This window comes from Myxine glutinosa, chromosome 3 (assembly GCF_964187855.1).
Source record: "Myxine glutinosa chromosome 3, kmMyxGlut1.1, whole genome shotgun sequence".
NCBI lineage: Eukaryota > Metazoa > Chordata > Myxini > Myxiniformes > Myxinidae > Myxine > Myxine glutinosa.
The window spans coordinates 170,269,619-170,291,409 of NC_136263.1; the positions used below are offsets into that span (position 1 = coordinate 170,269,619).

Genomic DNA, 21,791 nt, shown 5'->3' on the forward strand with positions numbered 1-21,791 from the left:
GGAGAACAGTATTCCATTGAGCTGCGGATGAAAGCCTTGTATGTGGTGAGGAGCTCAGGTGTGCCAAGGAAGGACTTCGCGCGACGGAGGATGCCAAGTCGGCGACTGGCTTTGGAGGCCAGCTTGGAAATGTGGTTTTCCCAAGAAAGATCATGGCAGATAGTGAGACCCAAAAGCTTGAGCGACAGAACTTCTTGGAGAGGATTGTTGAGAAAGTAGATGGGAGGGTTGTTATTCATTACATAAATAACATGTAATGTAATAACACTTCCTCATCATTACATGAATGAAGACGTATGGCCAGTGACAGATCACGTACTATGCTTTCTTTGAAGTTCAATGTTCCGGTGGGGTTGTCTGTGGAAAATTTGGCTCAAGTCTTTCACGAACTGGCTGGTCAGGCATGACATTCGAACAAGGCTAGGGCAAGAATTTGTAATTTGCGCTCTTCCTCCCCAACCCCCAGATCCCAGATCATTGCTTCAGATATTAAATCTTTCCTCTTCTCCAATGGCTTGATCTCTGATCATCAATTTGGTTTCAGACCTGGTCACTCTACTCTGGACATGCTGCTCCTGCTTTCTCAACAATGGATGGAGGTCCTCAACGCCAAACAGGAAATTAGAGCTGTCTCCCTTGACATTTCACGTGCCTTCGATACGGTCTGGCACCCTGCTCTGCTCACCAAACTCTCCTCCTTTGGTATCCATGGAAATCTCCACGCATGGCTGGCGGACTTCCTCTCTGGTCGTAGTCAACGTGTGGCCCTGAATGGGTTTCTCTCATCTCCTCCTCCTGTTCAGGCTGGAGTTCCCCAAGGTAGTGTTCTGGGCCCTGTGCTTTTTCTGGTCTTCATCAATGATCTCTGTGACTCTCTTGAAAATCCTCTCTATCTCTTTGCTGACGACTCTACTCTCTGTCGCTCCAATCCTCATCCCTCAGATCGGCAGTCTGCAGCCTCCTCACTCTCTGCAGACCTGGACAAAATCACAGACTGGTCAAACAAGTGGAACATGTCTTTCAATCCTCACAAATCTCACACTCTTACAATGTCTCTCCGAAAGGACCGACTGGACAACCCTCCCATCTACTTTCTCAACAATCCTCTCAAGAAGTTCTGTCGCTCAAGCTTTTGGGTCTCACTATCTGCCATGATCTTTCTTGGGAAAACCACATTTCCAAGCTGGCCTCCAAAGCCAGTCGCCGACTGGGCATCCTCCGTCGTGCGAAGTCCTTCCTTGGCACACCTGAGCTCCTCACCACATACAAGGCTTTCATCCGCAGCTCAATGGAATACTCTTCCCCCCTCTGGGCTGGTGCTCCTGCCTCACACCTTGCTCGGCTTCACGCTGTTGAGGCCAAAGCTTTCAGAATCATTGGAATCTCCTGCGATGTAGTCAACACCGAGGGCCTTTCACTCACTCACGGCAGGCAGGTTGGTGGTCTTTCTGTCTTCTACCGACTCCTCTCCGGCCTTGCTCCCCCAGCTCTCTCTGTGCCCCCAATATTCTGTGCCCCCAAGTCTCTTCTGTGCCCCCAAGTCTGTGCTCTGTCCCCCCAATATTCCTTCAGGTCGCACAAGATCTGCCTGCAACCCTCTTATGGTTAAACTGCCAAAGTCTAGGCTCTCTGCTCACCTTCACTCTTTCATTCCCCTTTTCTCCCGCCTCTGGAACAAACTCCCCCACTCCCTTCAATCCCACTCCTCCCTCCAGGTCTTTAAAACAGCTGTTCACCACCATCTCTTATCTTCCCCCATCGAAAACCTTGATCTTTTCTATCCCCGGTAATTCACCCCAGAGTCCTTGCAGTGTTCATATGTTTTATTCCTCTCCCACCTCTCCCCAAGTCCTCCCGATGTCCCTGCTCTCAAATGTTGTGTTTGTGTCCTTCCCCCTCTTCCCACTCTCTTTTGTGTCCTTCCCCCTCTCTCCCCATCTTGTCTGCCGCTCCCCTTGTTTTTTGTGTTTTGTGTGTCGGTTTGTCTTTTTGTGTGATTAATGTTAGCTCTTTCACGATCCTCGATCTTGTATACAAAAAAAAAAAAAAAAAAAAAAAAAAACCCATTCCTCGCTCTCCCCTCCTTCCTTGCTCCCACTTCCTCACTCCCACTTCCTAGCTCCCCCCTTCTTTGCCCATCGCCTCAATTCCCCACCCCTACTCGCGTCCCCCTCTGCCTTCCCCTCTGTCTTTCCCACCTCTTTCACTCCCCCTCTTCGTATTCCCATCAATGAAGCAACGGGTGATACTTGCGAGTAACCAATAAAACGAGACCAAAACGAACACAGGTAGCGTGGAGCATCACTTCTCCAACAAATTTGTCACCTTTTGCACCAAAGAGCTCTCACAGATAATTTCTCAAATGTTTCCTCATCAGTCATGGTTACATACAAACATGCAATAAAGCAGATATTGTTGTCTTTCCGGCATTTGGACCTTCTGCAACCACAATCGCTTTTATAGCGATTTGAAAATGTCAGGAGGTCTTCTGGTGGTAGCGTTGTCAGCTTTGGCAAAACGTGGCCATTCTCATTTACGATCCAATTTTTCACTGGAGATGCTGTTAGATACTGCGCTGTATTATTTGACCAAATATAGATGTGATAGCTTGAAAACATCCATTGTTGAAGGCAGTTTGTCTCTTGTCTTGTTTTTTATTATTTACAAACAAGTCACAACGAATCCTGGGATGCCTCGTCTTTCCCAGAGTAAATAATCGACATAAGATAAAGAGCCGGGGGGCAAGGAATATTTTCCGCCTGGTCTCAACATGAGCGCCACTCCCAGAACACAGGATGCCTGAGGTTGAGTAAAGAATCTCTCTTCTCTCTGGCTTACTTATATTCAGAGGTGAAGGAGTTATATCAATAAAATTCCTTTTTTATATTTTCTCATTTGATTGATTACCCGCACACTTATAAACACAGAACTCCTGGCCCCCCTTATGCCGTTCACTTACTTGGAACATCGTATATCCCTCCTTACACCACTTACTCACACAAAACAACTCAACTCACGGCCCTCCTTGGACCATTCACTAGCACAGAACATCTCACGACCTTCCTTACACCATTCACTCACACGGAACATCTCACCATTCACCCACCACTCACTCGCATGATACACTCCACTGTCTTCCTTGCTCCCTCCCCCATACCACTATATTTGAGTAATAACAGATTAACATGTTTGCACCATGTCCAGGCAGATATTTTCGTCTGTCAGACATTTAAAAAAAAACATTTTATGCACTCATTTTTTTGGGCCTGCCAAGTCTGAGGCCAGGACCAAATGCCCCATTTGTCCCAGTTATAATCCGCCATTGGTTGCAGAGTCTACCTGAGATGTATCTTAACCAAGACCATTAAATTCCATCAGTTCCAGGTGCCCTGAGGCTGTATCCATCCACCTTTTCTTCACCATTTTGTTGAAGGCTCATGTTGAGTTGTATCCGCTGAATGTGTGAATGGAAGGCAACACCAGGGACGTGTCTTTTACCTTGTTCTGCCGTAATAGTTTGCATTGGCACAATCACAAATCTCTTCTTATGACTGGTGCCAGTCTGCAAGAAACAGCTCCTTGATTGCAGTCAAGAAGAGCAGTATCGTGGACACAAACATACGACATCTGAATCAAAACTCCACAAAATAACAACATCTACACTCAACGTGTGATGTGGACAAACAGGTAGAACCATGTTGTTCTGGTTGTTGTTCTTGTTGTTTTATAACCCAGTTTCCTTTGCACGTGTGATGTGGAGAAACATCTGAGAATCATCTTCTTCGCGATTAGTTGTTGGTGCAGATGGTACCCACATTATGATGCTGCCCACGGGTTATTCTGACTTCTCTTTTAATTATTTATTTATTTATACCATGAAACCCACCAGACAGCTAAAGTTCACAGCCCGAAATAATTGTCTCCTCACACTTCACAATCCAGTCTTCCATAAGAAAGTTTGCCTATTTCCTTCATTCTTTACATTTGTCATCATCTTCAGCTATTGTTGTGGAAGGGTGTCATCTGTGAAGGATTTAACATTTATTGCTTCTGTCCATTGTTACTGCAGGCTCTGTCTTCTGTTTTGATAGATTATTGACTGGAGAAGTTGTCACCAACAACTGCAATGTAGTTGCATTTCATTCCAAGAGCCGCCCTGAACTTACAGCAGATCAGAAAGCTCTTCAAACCTTGTTGTTGTTGTTGTTGTTGTTGTTGTTGTTGTTGTTGTTGTCGTATAGCCTTGGACAGTTCTCTTGAACAAGCCTGCGGCACAGACACAGACGATCGATCTTGCAGGAGCGACCCAGAGTTCCCCCACATCCAGGATGTTGCACCACCACCTTCACAAAATCAGTGCCATGACAAAGTTAGAGGGAATTAGCGAGAGAGAAAGAAAGAGTGAGAGAGAGAGAAGGAAAGAGTGAGAGAGAGAGAACCAGGGAGAGAAAAGAGATAGAGACACGATGCAAAGGGCCAGTCCATGGGGACAGTGACCGCACTACCCTGATAAATCCGGGCAGCAGGGAAGAATGGGGAAGATTTGGCACCCGACATGCATTGGGGGGGGGGGGCACAACCACGGCGAAGAGGTGTTCCCGATCGTTGTTCTCCAAATGTTTTGCAGGAGGCAGTGTCTGTGTAGATCATTTGAAGAAGCATCATCAAGTCTATCAAAACAAATCTTGTTACAGATGACTAGGGGAGGTCAGTAGTTTCATGATCTTTCCCTAGCCATACAAGGGATTTGCTTTTTTGTGTCTTTCTCATTGATCCATCCAGATTGGAAAGTGGGAGTAAAAGGTTTTGTAAGTCTACATCTCAAGATTGACCAATGACTAGTTCACTGCATATTTGTCTGTTAATATCCAGCGTCTCCATTGCCTGCTTTCCCTTAGTTCTCAATTGTTTTGTTTTGTTTCCAGAATCAAGGCCCGTGTAAGAGCTAAAAATTATTTTAGTTTGTTGTGTTTTGTAATTGTCACCATGGGTCAAAGTGCATCCACGTTTGACCCCCCAAAATAGATATTTCCTTCTCTGAAGCTACACACACTATTTCGATGAAACTTGTCCACAACCTTCATCACCCGTGATGACCAATGCTTGTTCAATGCATGAGGAAAATTGGGGTTAGAGAAGGTATACAGGATGGGAGGGGGGGGTGGGTGGAGGAGGGGAGGGGTTGGGGTTGCCCCACAAAATAGGTATTTTTTTGTTTGTTTGTTTAAAGTCTTATGATTATGTTAGTATGATTCTACATGCTGCCCTGTCTTCTAGTAACCATTGAAATTGGTTTAAAATACCTTTAGTCAGCATAGAAAACATTTTCTACCAGGTGAGCGCCAGGGGTATTGGACCAATGTTTTTATTGCTGTGAACAAACTTTGGTACAACACGGGCGGTTAATGTTGTGGTCAAATTTCATCAGAATTGCATGTGTAGTTTCTGAGAAGAAAGCAAATACCTATTTGTGGGGGAAACCCCTCCCCCTGTAATTGTTCAATTACAGTATTTATCATTGTTAATTGGTCAATTACCATATTTAGCATTGTTAATTGTGCAATTACAGTATTTAACGTTGTTAATTGTTCAACTACAGTATTGAACATTGTTAATTGGTCAATTGCAGTATTTAGCATCGTTAATTGCTCAATTACAGTATTTAGCATTGTGAATTGCTCAATTACAGTATTTAGCATTGTTATTTGCTCAATTACAGTATTTAGCATTGTTAATTGCTCAATTACAGTATTTAGCATTGTTAATTGCTCAATTACAGTATTTAGCATTGTTAATTGCTCTATTACAGTATTTAGCATTGTTAATTGTTCAATTACAGGATACGAGATAACATTTTTGATTGTTCCAATGCAGTATTTAAGATTGTTAATTGTTGAATTGCAGTATTTAGTATTTAACATTGTTAATTGTTGAATTACAGTATTTAGTATTTAACATTGTTAATTGTTCAATTTCAGTATTTCGTGTTTAACATTGTAATTTTTCTGTTACAGAAAGTGAACATTATTAATTGTTCAATTGCAGTATTTAACATTGTTAATTGGTCAATTGCAGTATTTAGCATCGTTAATTGCTCAATTACAGTATTTAGCATTGTGAATTGCTCAATTACAGTATTTAGCAATGTTAATTGCTCAATTGCAGTATTTTTACCTTCGCAAAAGCGGAAGGTTATGTTTTGATCGCTGTGTATTTATTTGTATGTCTGTGTGTGTGTATGTTAATCGCATAACTCAAAAAGTATTCAACCGAATTGCATGAAATTTGGTGGGATGATTGGTTATTATACGGGACACATTTGATTAGATTTTGGGAAACAGATTTGCTCAAATTCTGACTATTTTTAACTCGATCGTATTTCACTCAAAGTTATGAGCGACTGAAGAAGAAGATGTCCATCCAGGACGTCATCACTATAACGCGATCTCCCGCGATCATTTCAACCTCAAAAAAAATTATAATTGCAGATTTGTCAAGAGATGAGGCATATTAACAAACGAATGAAACAGATTTGCTCAAATTCTGACTATTTTTAACTCGATCGTATTTCACTCAAAGTTATGAGCGACTGAAGAAGAGGATGTCCATCCAAGACGTCATCACTATAACGCGATCTCCCGCAATCATTTCAACCTCAAATGAAATTCAAATTGCAGATTTGTCAATCGGGGAGGCATATTAACAGACGAATGAAACAGATTTGCTCAAATTCTGATTTTTAAAAATCGATCGCATTTCACATAAAGTTTCACATCGCATACACTCCCATGCCAAGTACAGAACAGTAGCTGCGGCGAAGGTATGCGCTCTACCGAGTGCCCGGATTCTAGTTAGCATTGTTAACTGTTCAATTACAGTATTTAGCATTGTTAATTGATAAATTACAGTATTTAGCATTGTTAATTGTTCAATTACAGTATTTAGCATTGTTGATTGCTCAATTACAGTATTTAGCATTGTTAATTACCTTCGCAAAAGCGGAAGGTTATGTTTTGATCGCTGTGTATTTATTTGTATGTCTGTGTGTGTGTGTGTGTGTGTGTATGTTATTCGCATAACTCAAAAAGTATTCAACCGAATTGCATGAAATTTGGTGGGATGATTGGTTATTATACGGGACACATTTGATTAGATTTTGGGAGCAATCGGGTCAAAGGTCAAGGTCAAGGTCACGAAAAGGTCAAAATCGTATTTTTGTTGTTCTGTTCCCTACACTCCCATGCCAAGTACAGAACAGTAGCTGCGGCGAAGGTATGCGCTCTACCGAGTGCCCGTTCTAGTGCTACTTTTGTTGCCAAAATAAAAGACTACAAGATCTGTGTAGCAAAGCCTTTGGCCCCCAGCCGCTAACAAGGGTTATGACGTCAGAGTGTCATGTCGCATATCACAAGATTGGGCATTGAATTCTGAACATTTTGGCATTAGTTTCATACAAATTGGACACAAATTGACCGCGGTATGGTAAAAAGACGATTTTGACCTTTTCATGACCTTGACCTTGACCTTTGACCCGATCGATTCCAAAATCTAATCAAATGGTTCCCGGATAATAACCTATCATCCCACCAAATTTCATGCGAATCGGTTGAATACTTTTTGAGTTATGCGAATAACATACACACACACACACACACACACAGACATACAAATAAATACACAGCGATCAAAACATAACCTTCCGCTTTTGCGAAGGTAATTACAGTTTATAGCATTGTTAATTGATCAATTACAGTATTTAGCATTGTTAATTGCTCAATTACAGTATTTAGCATTGTTAATTGCTCAATTACAGTATTTAGCAATGTTAATTGCTCAATTGCAGTATTTAGCATTGTTAATTGACCAATTACAGTATTTAGCATTGTTATTTGCTCAATTACAGTATTTAGCATTGTTAATTGCTCAATTACAGTATTTAGCATTGTTAATTGCTCAATTACAGTATTTCACATTAATTGTTCATTTACAGTGTAGAACATTGTTGATTGCTCAATTACAGTATTTATCATTGTTAATTATTCAATAACAATATATAACATTGTTACTTGTTCCATTGCAGTATTTAGCATTGTTAATTGTTCAATAACAGTCGTTAACATTGTTAATTGTTCAGTAACAGTTTTTAATATATTTATGTGGTGATACCATACCATGAGTTGTGCCTTGTTTGGGCCTGTCTACTCCTTGGAGAAGGATGTTTACACCTCTTGTGTGTATCACTGTGTATTCCTGTGCAGAGGGCTTTCTACGGCATTCAAATCCAGCCATTTGTCGCTCTGCGATTGTGATGCAATTATGCCCAGTGTGGGCCAGCCATGGTCTATCCAAGACCAGGTGATGTTACCTTGTGTTATACTTATAATTTTGTTATGGTTGGTGTTATCCGTTGCCCATGTTCATGAGAATTTAATCTTTCTTCAGGCAACATTCAAGACTAATGCGCATCAAAAACGGGTGGCGTTCATTTTTTGGGCCTTGAACACCACACGCATACAAGTCATATATCTTCAAATGATCTAACTGATTATTTTTTTGTATTGAAACATTATGTTGGATGTGGTGTTTTTGACTTTGTTCAGAAACCCAATACAGAATGTCATTTTACCCTGTTACCTTGCTTTATCACAATTTGCTTGATTGTTATCATATTCTTGAGTTATCTCCAAACACGAGGCTTTAAAAACTACAATATGTTTCAGAAAAACCTTTTTCAATCATGGTTTATTGATTAATATAGCAAATACATTTAAGCATGAAAAAAAATCCTTGCGTAATTGCAGAGCAGAAATTAATTTATTTTGAAAGATAAATGTTTGAACATTTTCTTGAAGAAATTAACTCTTCATCTTTGTTTTGGTTTTGGAATCAGTCTCAACCTGAAAAATAACACAAGTTCACTCTCAGGTCAGTGGGAAGATATAAAATATAGCTTATTAATTCACTCAATTAAAGTAGACCTAATCAATCAATCAATACATTGATTAAACTAGGGCATTGCCCGTACTATATCTATATCTAAAATTATATCCCCCCCCCCCTCTATTTACATGAAATGGTTTGGTCCAAAGCGAACGGCTTCCGGAGTTTGGTAAATAAATCGCCATCGCGTGCACAAACGCGCAGGAAAGCGAATGAATCGCAAATTCGTTTTTATTAGTTTTAAAACATAGTTTAACGCCAACATAGTTTGCAAACGTGAAATAAATGAATACGCTCTCAAATGTGCCATCCGAGGCAGAGTGTGTCCGCCACGTTCGGCACACGCGATAGTTCGCTGCTCTCTGATTGGTTGAATCGTTTTTTGGACATAGCTCGGTAAGTAATTGTCCGATTAATATGAAACCTTGAAAAGGCACATCCTCGGGTCCCCAGCAATATACCTGGCAAGTTAAAAGTATATCGGACCCGTGGTTGTCGAGAAACAGCGGTCACAGACAAACGTACAAACAGAGATTACTGGAATTATAGATAGATAGTACTTTTAATTTCAAACAATATTTGTCTTTGTTTAAGAAACAGGAAGATGTGATGATGGAGATAGAAACAAGAGCTTAAACATATAATAAAATGACAAAGTTTTTCTCCATGTGCAGGATATACATTAGAATCATATGTGATTCACACTCGGAGTTCATATATGAAATGGAGGATCAGTGATATGGATTTGACATTATATTACATCTTTGGTATAAATCTTCAACAAACCTTTCAAGTAGATAGGATTCATGCAATCGTGTCCACATCCATTTGAACAACACTTCTGTCTGTCTCGGCATTCAAAATCCTGGGAACAGAAATCAGCACACATACCAATTTCCAGACCAATAGGAGGACATAATCCGGGTTTTTCTGGAAAAGATAAACAAAGGGTCCTGGTGATTGGGTGCTTGATATACAAGACCATGGTTAGTGCGGGATTTCTCCAAAGTGAGAACGTGTGGAGGGGGTGCACAAAAACTCTGATATCAAATTCTAAATGAAAGACATTCACCAGTCCAATACTACTTTGTTTCCAAAATACTTCAAGTTAAATTCGTTGTTGAATCGATCAAAATGTCGTCCACCACACCCACACCCCTCTAAATGGCCACACAAACAAAATAAAACAACTTTAAAGCTCTCTAATCATTTTCTGCCTTTCATGCCACCCATCTACCACAAAAACACAAGGACCACAGCTCACCGAATGGTGACCGACATTCTTTGCCACATGGACCAGGACAGCAGATCTTATGATGTTCACAGTCTGAATCCGACTGACACTTATCCAAATACCGGATGCATTGGTAATAATTTTCACGTCGGCAACCCTTTCTAGGTGCTGGGGGCACTAAGAAAAAACAAAACATATTATTCAGAAAACAATCAATCAATCACACCACAGAATACAATAGAAAAACTGATTATCAAAGTATTCCTGAAATGGTTCAAATGTGACTTTATATCAAAAGTTGTCGAAGTTGTGAGATGTTTACCTATCACTCACCGACTCCATGTGCGAGTTCCACGATGGAGATTCCTATGATGAGAGCGACTGCCAGGGAGAGCTTCATGATCTTCAGATGAAGGAGACGTAGGTCATGCACACGTTGAATCAGTCTGGTGTGTACATCGTGCTATGGTCGGTGTACTCGTATTTATAGCTGAGAGAGAGAGAAGTACGGGGGGAGGATGTGGGTAATGGGGGTGGAGTGCAGTTCAAATGATTTGTGCATTTTTGGATCGGGGTGAGTACTCGTTGTGCAATTCCAGGGGTGTGTTCTGTTATCAAGTTTCTTGAAGAGTGCCCGCCAAGAGGCGTCTGCACTCAAGCAAGCACTCAATTCCAAATGGTTTATAAGGAACAGCTGGCTTGGCGAGTGCTCGCTTGCTGCTTGGTAACTGAAAACATACCCCAGCACATTATAATTGGGATACACCTGGGGCGTTTACCCTTTCATGTGGATTTATACCGCTTGCAAAACCAGACGTTCCGTATCTACCGCTTTACAAGACACTTGCCAAGCCATGTGCGAAGCGCTTGTGAAGCGGAGCAAGGGACTCAAGGAGTTGCTCAGGGAGCAGTATGCGAGTTCCTTGTGAACAGAACAAGCCCGTATGTTATTAATAAAAATGGTCGTCGTGGTGAAGTTTGAAATGATTGGCTATTTCTACAATTTTGCTATCACTGAGAACGACATTGAAACGTGCATTTCATACTTTTATTGTTATTTATACTCGGCATCTTAATTCTTAAAAATCTACAAATATGCCCCAATATTCCATCTGATTCGGTGAATGAGCGAATGGCAGTGGACATAGTGTATTTAACGACTCTCAAGACATTTGATAAGGTGCCACAAAGGGCGTTGTTATTTGTTTGCTCAGGTAAGGGCTGGTGGATTATCTGGTCATGTAGCTAACTCGTTTGGGAGCTGGCTTAGTAATAGGAAGCAAAGAGTGGCTGTGATTGGGAAGATGTCTTGCTGGGAGAATGTAGTGGGTGGCGTACTTCCGGGGCGGTACTTGGACCATTATTATTTACAATTTACATCAATGATTTGGACAGTGTAGTGAAGATTAAGCTTTCCAAATTTGCAGATGACACTGTGGTCAGAGTTGCGATAGATAGCATGGCGGAGTGTGGGGGTGACATGAGATTCAGGAATGTCTCGACACTTTCATAGCTTGGGCAGAGGATTGGCTGAATCAACTTACCATATAAAGACATGTAATGTGCTTGGGACGGCTAAGAATAATGAAAATAGAGATTACATGATGCAAGAGAAAATGTTGGAGTGGATCACACAGGAGAAGGAGTTGGGGGTGGTAAAGATATGGTGGAGGGGAAGGGGGAATGAGCAATTCTTTTGTGCGGTTGTGCGTTTGGCTGTCTCCCGTTTGCAGAGCTTCTTTTTCTAAAGCTCCGCATGCAGGCAAGGCTCAACGTTCACCCAGAAGAAATACATTATACCAACTAGCGTGACTCAGCACTAACCGCGCACCTCACCACACATCGTTTCAGAGGGGTAGGCATGTTTGACCATTTTGGTGTCTTTTGGGTCTTCATGGTGTTTTGGGTCTTCAGGGCCATTTGGGTCTTCAGGGTCTTTTAGATCCTCTGGGCCTTTAAGGGTATTTTGGGTCTTTGAGGTGTTTTGGGTCTTCAGGGTATTTTGGGTCATTGGTGTCTTCAGAGGCTTTTGGGTATTTTGTGTCTTTTGGGTCTTCAGGGGCTTTTGGGTCTTCAGGGTCTTTTGGTTATTCTTTGTCTTTAAGTGTATTTGGGTATTTTGGGTCTTCAGGGTCTTTGGGGTTTTTTTGGTCTTGGGGTCTTTTGGGTCTTCACAGTCTTTTTGGTCTTTGGGGTCTTTTGGGTCTTCGGGGTGTTTTGGGTTTTCTGGGTGTTTTTGGTCTTGGGAGTCTTTTGGGTCTCCAGGGGCTTTTGGTTTTTCTTGGTATTTAATGGTCTTTTTGGGTCTTTGGGATATTTTTGGTCTTCAGGGTCTTTTGGGTCTTCGGGGTGATTTGGGTCTTCGGGGTGTTTTGAGTCTTTGGTGTATTTTGGGTCTTCATGGTGTTTTGGGTCTTCAGGGCCATTTGGGTCTTCAGGGTCTTTTGGACCCTCTTGGCCTTTAAGGGTATTTTGGGTCTTTGAGGTGTTTTGGGTCTTTGGTGTCTTCAGAGGCTTTTGGGTATCAAGGGTCTTTGGTGTCTTTTGGGTCTTCAGGGACTTTTAGGTCTTAAGGGTCTTTTGGTTCTTCTTGGTCTTTAAGGGTCTTTTTGGGTCTTTGGGGTATTTTTGGTCTTCGGGGTGTTTTGGGTCTTCGGGGTGTTTTGGGTCTTCGGGGTGTTTTGGGTCTTTGGGGTGTTTTGGGTCTTTGGGGTGTTTTGGGTCTTTGGGGTGTTTTGGGTCTTTGGGGTGTTTTGGGTCTTCGGGGTGTTTTGGGTCTTCAGGGTGTTTTGGGTCTTCGTGGTGTTTTGGGTCTTCGTGGTGTTTTGGGTCTTCGTGGTGTTTTGGGTCTTCGTGGTGTTTTGGGTCTTCGTGGTGTTTTGGGTCTTCGGGAATTCACGGTCTTTTTGAGCCTCAGGGCCTTGAAGGGTATTTGGGTCTTCAGGGGGTCTTGGTGGTCTGAAGGGGAATTAAAGGGTCGTCAAAGATCTGTGGGGTTTCAGCAGTCTTAACACAATTAAGAGGGTTAATTAAGAGGGTGTTAATTTTATTTGAAGAAGAAGAAGACGTTTTCGTCGCATATAAACATAGCGACAAACATAGCGACATAACGACATAACCATATACTTTTGCTCTGTTATAATGAGATTGAGATACATCTTAAAAACGTATAAATACAACATGGAATCGCAGTTTGTTTGTTATCAAAGGTGGATGGAGGATATGTTTTCACCACTGTCTGTCTGTCCATTTGTGTGTCTGTCTGTGAACAGGATATCTCAAAAAGTTGCGAACGGATTTGGACGAAATTTGGCAGAGAGGTGGTGTATGTGACAAGGACGAAATGATTAGATTTTGGTGAAGATCCGGATTCGGATCCGACTAGTAGAATTTTAAAGTGATTTTTCACCTTTGGCAGATAGGGACAAAAAAGATAAATAGCAGGATATCTCAAAAAGTTATGGACTGCATTTTTGGATTCTGCATGTCCAAATGAAGTTGCCAAGCATTGTTCCAAACTTTTATTTCACAATGCCTCCACATGCTTCTATTTTCTGAAAATTTGACAGGTCTGTTTTTGTTTATTACAATCCCCAACAAAACAATGTTTTTGTTTTTTTTTGTCTTTGTCTTTTTTGTCTTTTTTGTTTTTTTCGCTTACGCACGCACGCCCGCATTCACACACGGACGGACGGATGGACACACGGACGGAGGAGAAAACCATAGGCCCCCTTTTGCTCCGCGGTGCCACGGGGGACAAAAATCTACAAACATGCCCCAATATTCCATCTGAATAGGTGGATGAGCGAATGGCAGTGGACATAGTGTATTTAAGGACTCTCAGAAGACATTTGATAAGGTGCCACAAAGGAGGTTATTATTTGTTTGCTTAAGGTGAGGGCTTGTGGAGTATCTGGTCATGTAGCTAACTTGATTGGGAGCTGGCTTCGTCATTGTAAGCAAAGAGTGGCTGTGATTGGGATGATGTCTTGCTGGGAGAATGTAGTGGGTGGCCTACTTCCGGGACAGTACTTGGACCATTATTATTCACAATTTACATCAATGATTTGGGCAGTGTTTGATGACACTGACGTTAGAGTTGAGATGGATAGCATGGAGGAGTGTGGGGGTGAAATGAGATTCAGGGATGTCTGGACACTTTCATAGTTTGGGCAGAGGATTGGGTGAATCAACTTACCATATAAAGACATGTAAGGTGCAGGGGATGGGTAAGATAATGAAAATAGAGATTACATGATGCAAGAGAAGATGTTGGAGTGGATCACACAGGAGAAGGATCTGGGGGTGGTAATAGATATGGTGGAGGGGTAATGAGCAATTATTTTGTGCAGTTGTGCGTTTGGCGGTCTCCCGTTTCCAGAGCTCCTTTTTCAAAAGTTTTGCATGCTGGCAAAGCTCAACGTTCACCCGGAAGAAATACATTATACCAATTGAGATGCATCTTAAACGTGTAAATACAACATGGAATCTCAGTTTGTTTATTATCTCTGCCACCAAAGGTGGATGGAGGTTATGTTTTCACCCCTGTCTGTCTGTCCGTTTGTTTGTCTGTCTGTGCACATATCTCAAAAAGTTGTGAACGGATTTGGATGAAATTTGGCAGAGAGGTGGTGTATGTGACAAGGACGAAATGATTAGATTTTGGTGAAGATCCGGATTCGGATCCGACTACTAGAATTTTAAAGTGATTTTTCACCTTTGGCAGATAGGGACAAAAACGATAAATAGCAGGATATCTCAAAAAGTTATGGACTGCATTTTTGGATTCTGCATGAGTAGTGTATAAATGTTGCTTCTGGGACACTCTCATTTTCCCATTCACTTCCATATTAATTCTTTTCCTCCCTCATTGCCCCTAAACACCTATATTTCTCTCACCCTGTTCTTTACGAACCTTCTAACCTTTTGACATGTTATCCTTATTCATTAGACCACTTAAACAATGGTCCTTCTGTGTGAACCTGTGATCCTTCTGACCTTATGGACCTTTTAACCTTTTACTCTTAATATCATCTGGTGAATATAACCCACTCAAATATCGACCCGACAAATATTTGTTTATGCGTGGGAAATAATTTAATTCTCCTACAACTCTCCTCACCGTCTAATACATTAACAAAAAATATGTTTGAGTTTGGTTTTTTATTAAGATATTTTAACTGAGCTAAGATAAAATGGTAAACCTCCCTCAATGTTCTTGTTTGAGCGCCTCCAGTGCCACATGCCATTTTTAAATTAAAGTATATATTTTCCTGACAACCATCAAAGTTTTCCGACCACTCAAAAATATTTCCATCTTTTTTACCCAATTCACCGGTATTTAAATTAATTCTCTTATTTGTTTTGTGAACTTTTTTACCAGTTGCCTTTTCAATTATACCTATTTGATATTTTTCACATTCATTATGTTTTCCATTTATATACCAAGGTTGATTACACCTCCACTCTTTAGTCTGGTTGATACTTGGTTCTATCATTTATATAATAGTAAAAAAGGCGGCGGTAGCCCGTTAAAATCCCCAACCCCCCCTTTTTAACTTATCACTTATATATATATATATCTTATCACTTATATATATCTTATCACTTATATATATCTTATCACTTATATACTTATATAACCATAAGGGAGACTATCAATTCCATTTTCTAAAATAAACCTCTTATCATCAAAAGCCCCCAATGCTTTCTTATTTATCTCTTCTGAATATAATTGATGTTTATAACTTCTTATTCCATTAATCTTTCTAAACTCTTCTTTCTTTGTTGTTAAACAGTTATAATAATCCTTAAAGTTTATTGTTTCTTTAATAACATTTTTCTTTACACCTTTTAACTTCTTATCAGTCTTTTCAACGTTATTCACAATGTATTTATAAGCATAAGCCTTTGACCTCAATCCCACAAATTCACTCATAACATTTCCTCCTAATTCATCCTTGAACTTTCCAATCACCTTTTTATTTTTAGAAGAGAACAACTCACTCTCTGGACTGTAATTACTCGTGTCATAGATATCAATGTCTCTTTTCATGTCTGAATAAACATCGTTGGTATTAATTTTCAAAATAAAACTATCTGTATCCATATAAAGTAGATTAACATCATTTTGATATTTCTTCCTCAAGTTATTATAAAAGTAATCATACATTAATGACTTTGATAAATCAAGAATTGTTGTTCCAATATAAATAGGTTTGTTCATTTCAATACTCTCTTTAATCAAATGGGTCGCACAAAAGTTCTCAGTAAAGACCTCAGCTCGAGTAAAACTCGGTCTATTAATTAATTTTGATGCTTGTTCCCAAGATGTTGATAGTCTGATATTTTGTCTTTTCCTCACATTCTCCATAGTCTTACCAAAGACCGCATTATTCATCAATTTATAAAAGTCTTTCTCAAAATCTGTTTTTGACTCTGTTCTTCTTTGTGTATTAAAATCAATGTACGCCTTTAACCAATGACTTTGATTGAACTTTAGAACCCTATGGATCTTCTCTACTCTTAGACCTTTTGATAAATATTGTCGCAAATTTCTTTGGTGTAGAACATAATTTTTCTTGTTATATAATGTAGTAAGTAATTTTTCTGTTGATTCACCTATATCAAACGATCGTTGATAATCACTCAACCATTCTTTCTTTGGACTTTCTTTCTCACAAGCAAATGGGAGATCTTTGTGTAGGTTATGGAGTTCCTCTGGATATTTTAAATCAATTTCAAAATAATAACCAACTTTTTCTTCATCCAATTCTTTTTGTGTAGAGATACATACATCTTGTAAAACGTTTTTGTAGTCTTTCTCCTTTACCCATCTAAGTTTTCCATAAGGAAGAGCCTGAGACATTGCCCAGCCATACAGGTTGTTCGCGTCATAGTACATCAAGTAAGAACTCTCTTTCGTTGGATCATAATTTGGAAGATATTTGTTATTTGCTTTTGCGTATCTACTCGAGCAGACTTGTGAAATTCCACCTCTTTTTGCCTTTTCAATCATCAAAAGCATATCAACATCGGTTATCAAATCCAAATCTTGTTTTGTCATTTTTAACATTGCACTCCAGGCCAATCCAGGTGCTGTCTAGTAGTGAGCAGGATCCAATCCATATCCAGTGCGACAAACAGATCTAAAGGCTTCAAATACATCGGCCAATAAAAGCACATCAGTTTTGAGATACAAATCGTGATACTCGCCAAGATTCTTGATGTTATATTTTTCCCAAACATTTTGTGCGTGTACATAATCTTTATCAGATATATTACTGTTGTTTAATTTGTTATAGAAATTTTCTTTTGAAGGAAGTTGTGTTTCATTGAATCTCTCAAATGAGTCCATATAGTCATAGGGGTAAATTCCCTTTTGTGTTAGAAAATCTTTATCTAAAAAATACTCTGAAAGACATGGAAACTCTTTTAGATTTTGAACCAAGTTAGCCAATGGACTTGCCATGAATTTAAATGTATCAAGAAATCTGATATGAGTAATAGGAGATGTGTGAATTGTTTTTGTGAATGAAATGTATTTCTGATCCGTGTTTGGAATTGCTGAGATACTTCCAGAAGTCTTTGAGAGTTCCTTGATAAATAGATGTGTATCATAATGAGCGTTGTTATGAAGAAAGACAGGAATGAAAGAGGGGAGTTGATAATTAATATTACAACTTTGATGAGCCGGACCTCTATATTTACCAGTGAGATGACAATGGTCTCTAACCTTTAGACCTTTACCAATTTTCTCCTCACAAATATGACAGACATTGTTTTTTATAAATTCCCTTTTTTCTTTACTTGTTAAGGACATTGGTTTATTGGTTTCTCTCATTATCTTGGTTAATCGAACACAGTCTTTTTCTAGTCGTTTCACAAACTCCTCTGGGGTATTTGAGCCTCTATACATCTCTAACTTGTTATATTTATCACCAACGGATGATTTGATATAATAACAAAAACCACAAGGAGTATGTTTTTGATATTTATTTGTGTATGATTCTTTTGGATCTGGAGAAGCAGTATCAATTTTTTCTAAAATACTTTCAAAATCAGCATATATAACAAATGGATGTTTGATCTTTTTATTTTCATCTTTGAATGTGATCTTTGAGCCTTCTTTAGGCATATTGATTACCGTTGATTTATGTTCGCCACAATAATTTGAATGTTTATCTAATCTTTCTTGTGAATTGAAGAAGTTAAGACAACGCAAACAAATATATATTTTATTTGTTCTCTTACAGACTTGTGGTTTTATTAATTTAGCAATATCTTTGATGTATGTATAATGTGAATTTTCGTCTGAATTAAAATATAGAAGATTAATATGAGTTTGTTTACAATTGTCAGAAAGCTTTAAAACCTGAATGTTGTTTGTTTCTGTTAGACCATAAACATTAACTGATAAATTATTCATCTTTTCAAATTTAGGAATATCATTTAAAGTCATCGGAAACTTTAGATCTTTCGTATTTAATGTATTCTCATATTTTTTATAATGAGATACTCTTTCATCATGAAAATGTGGAGGATGTAAGTGTGCTAAAATAGACCAGAGAAAACATTTATTGTCTTTATTTTTGATATTGATAACTGCTTTTCTATTTTTGATAACACTGGGTAAATCAATGTAAGAAGAAGCTTTTAGAGGATCTGATTTAAGAATACTAGGGCATGCCCGTACTATATATATATCTAAAATTATATCCCCCCCCCTATTTACATGAAATGGTTTGGTCCAAAGCGAACGGCTTGCGAGTGGTGACAATCCCCCCCCTCTATTTACATGCAATGGTTCGGTCCAAAGCGAACGGCTTCCGGAGTTTGGTAAAGAAATCGCCATCGCGTACACAAACGCGCAGGAAAGCGAATGAATCGCAAATTCGTTTTTATTAGTTGTAAAACATAATGCCCAATTATTCAATTATCGCCAACGTATTTTGGCTTTTTGCAATTTAATCGCAAGGAAAAGTAGAAAGAGAAGAGGGGAAAAAAGAAAAGCCTTGCCTTACTGCAAACAGCTGCTGCAAACAACAACAACATGGAAGGCTGCACTGTCCGGAAGTTGGCATATCGCAGTTACGATTATTTTAGTGTTAATGGCCAATTATTCAATTAGCGCCAACGTATTTTGGCTGTTTGCAATTTAATCGCAAGGAAAAGTAGAAAGAGAAGAGGGAAAAAAAGAAAAGCCTTGCATTAACGCATTAACGCTTGCATTGCATTAACGGTTCGGCACACGTGATAGCTCGCTGCTCTCTGATTGGTTGAAGCGTTTTTTGGACATAGCTCGGTAGGTACTTGTCCGATTAATTACAAACCTTGAAAAGGCACATCCTCGGGTCCCCAGCAATATACCTGGCAAGTTTCAAGTATATCGGACCCGTGGTTGTCGAGAAACAGCGGTCACAGACACACAGACAGACACACAGAGATTGCTGGAATTATAGATAGATGAATGTCTATGTAAATAATTTTTCCTATATTGAATCCACTTCCTACGATTGAATTATCCACATCTTGCTCTTGTTTAATAAGTTCATCATAGACTCCTGATGTTTTAAAATCTTGATATGAAGATATAAAGTGTGGCTCAGTTCTCATGTATGGTGCATCTATAACTCCTTCATCCTTTGTCATTTCTAATTTTACTCCCATATAAAATTTAAGTGGTTTCATTTCCTTTAGTGTTTTTTCAATCAACGTTTGAACAGCAGGTTTAACTATTTCTACAGCATCAACTATAGACTCTGGTTCAGGAGGTTTGAAGTTAAAGACTCTTATTTTAATATGTCCTTTGAATGCTCCATCAGAGTTTTTAGTTGTGATAAAATTTGATAAATGTAGATTTGTTTTAAGATGTATTTTGAAGCCTTTCTTGAGGATATTTTTATTACATGTAGAACAGTGTTTTGTTTCAGGTGGAAGAGGGGAAAGTTTGTTAAAAATGTTGTATGTATGTTTTGCGGTGAGAATATGTTGTTTATAATATTTTACTTCCTTCTCGCAAGTATCACAATAAACCATATTTATAGCGTGAGAAAACGTGGTGTTTTATATATATCACTGTGCTTAAAATAAAAAACTTTTGGGCTTTACAGCTCCGTTTTATATATATCGCTGTGCTTAAACTAAAACACTTTTTCACTCAGAATCATCTAAGTCATAACTATCACATGAATACTCAGAATCATACTCAGAGTCATCAATAAAGCTACTCTCATAACTATCATTTGAGCACAAACTATTAGTATCATAACTATCATCTGTGTTCAATGAAATACTATCATCACCATCGTCCAAGTTCAATGAAATACTATCATCTCTATTGTCCGAGTTCAATGAAATAGTAAAATCTTCACTGCTGTATTGACTCATATTTAATTAGCAGAAAAAACCTTTCCATCTATACCAATATACTTTCTTTCATAAACGGATTCAATCTCTACATTTTTAATATCAAAAGTTATCTTTAAATAATCTCTAACTATCATAGAACGAAATGACATTTCACCAGAAATATTAACATCATTCATTTTACTTAGATCTACACCCTTTGGATTATTAAAGTAAATACAAATTTCTCCACGAGTATTGTTGATGGTCTTATCATTCTTTTTCAAAGTATCGTGGTCAATCACTTTTTCAAGCTTTGAATAAATTGCCAGGAGTAGAGGAGAAACTTTTGTTAGATTTACTTTAATGGATGTCTTTCCAGGTATAGTTAGAGCTCTTCCTTTAAATGAAATAGAGGGGCTCATGTTATTTTCCATAACTGGTTTTACCCAAAAATTTCCATATTTATCTTTGTTCAATTTAACATCTTTGACATATTTTTCTATATCTTTCACCGAAGTAGAGATTGATTGAAATTTGTCTTTTGTGCTTTGAAACATTGTATTTATTAATGAATAAACTTGCATTTAGTTTAAGTAAAAATTTACCACATAAATATGATAAGTTCTGAAGGATATTTAGAATTTCCAGACTCTCCATATGATAAATTAGAGAATTGTCCGGCTTGTGATAGAGTGGGGCTTAATGATGAGGATTCATATAAACAATGTTTATTCTGTGATTATATTCTAATTAATGATAATAAGAAATATAAAAAAACATATAACTCTTTTAAATTAGAACCAAAAATGAATTACTTTACAAGATTAATAAGAGAGATGAATGTTAAGCATTATGGTGATAATACACCATTTCTTACAAGGAAAGAGACTCTTTGTATTGAGGAAATGTATAAGGGTTTAATGATATTTATTATTCAAAATAATTTTAATGGAAATGTTAATACAAGATACTACATAAATAAAATAATGAATTATTTTGAAATTAAACCCAAACTCAGGATAAAATATAGAGTTTCTAAAATAGCTCAAAAAAAGTTGGATGACTTGTTTTCCAAATATATAAATGAATGATTTTTTACCCGTTTGGGAAAATAAGATAAAATTTAATAACCATAAAAACATTTCAAATTCATTGAGATGTCTAATAGTTGGTTCAAGCGGATGTGGAAAAACCTGTTTGCTTTTAAAGATGCTCCTTACCCCCAACTTTTTAGATTATGATAATTTAATAATTTTTACGAAGTCAA

The 21,791-nt window shown here is 38.5% G+C and overlaps 1 long non-coding RNA gene across 1 annotated transcript; it reads right to left on the reverse strand.

The window, feature by feature from the left end:
- Nucleotides 1–8,723: 8,723 nt before the first annotated feature.
- Nucleotides 8,724–10,649, reverse strand: LOC144891379 (uncharacterized). Its single transcript, XR_013622897.1, has 4 exons — nucleotides 10,508–10,649; nucleotides 10,205–10,351; nucleotides 9,727–9,805; nucleotides 8,724–8,897 (listed from the first exon to the last, which is right to left on the reverse strand). It is a non-coding gene; the product is annotated as an uncharacterized LOC144891379 (long non-coding RNA).
- Nucleotides 10,650–21,791: the final 11,142 nt, after the last annotated feature.